The following is a 455-nucleotide window of genomic DNA, read 5'->3' as shown; positions in this document are numbered from 1 at the left end:
CTTTAAAGTCGACAAATAGGTGGTGAGTGCCGATCGCGGGTCTTTTCCAAGATTTGGCGTATTGTGAATACCTGGTCTATGGTAGAAAATACATTCGATAAGACCTTGCAAGCTATGCTTAGAAGGCTGATCCCTCGGTAGTTGGCACGCATGGCGGGGTCCCCTTTCTTGTGGATTGGGCAGAGCGCACTTGNTAGTCAGGCGCTGGGATATCGACTCCATCGTCATCGACTGGGACCTCGAAGTGCTTCCGCTATTCAAAAGGGTCGAAAAGTGTTCCCTCCATAATCTGAGTACGTTCTGGACATCGGTCACTAGGTCGCCATGGTTGTTCATACAAGAGTCTTGAAACCTTCCGTAAGTCGCTCAACTCTCTGCTAAAAATTTCGGGTGTTTTTTCTGTCGGCCAGCATTTCAAGCATTTTCTCACACTCCTCGTGCCAGTAATGAGCGGT

This window comes from Rhagoletis zephyria, unplaced genomic scaffold, assembly GCF_001687245.7.
Source record: "Rhagoletis zephyria isolate East Lansing unplaced genomic scaffold, Rhagoletis_zephyria_1.1 Rzeph_scaffold_01279, whole genome shotgun sequence".
Classification (NCBI taxonomy): domain Eukaryota; kingdom Metazoa; phylum Arthropoda; class Insecta; order Diptera; family Tephritidae; genus Rhagoletis; species Rhagoletis zephyria.
This window is presented reverse-complemented; position numbering follows the sequence as displayed.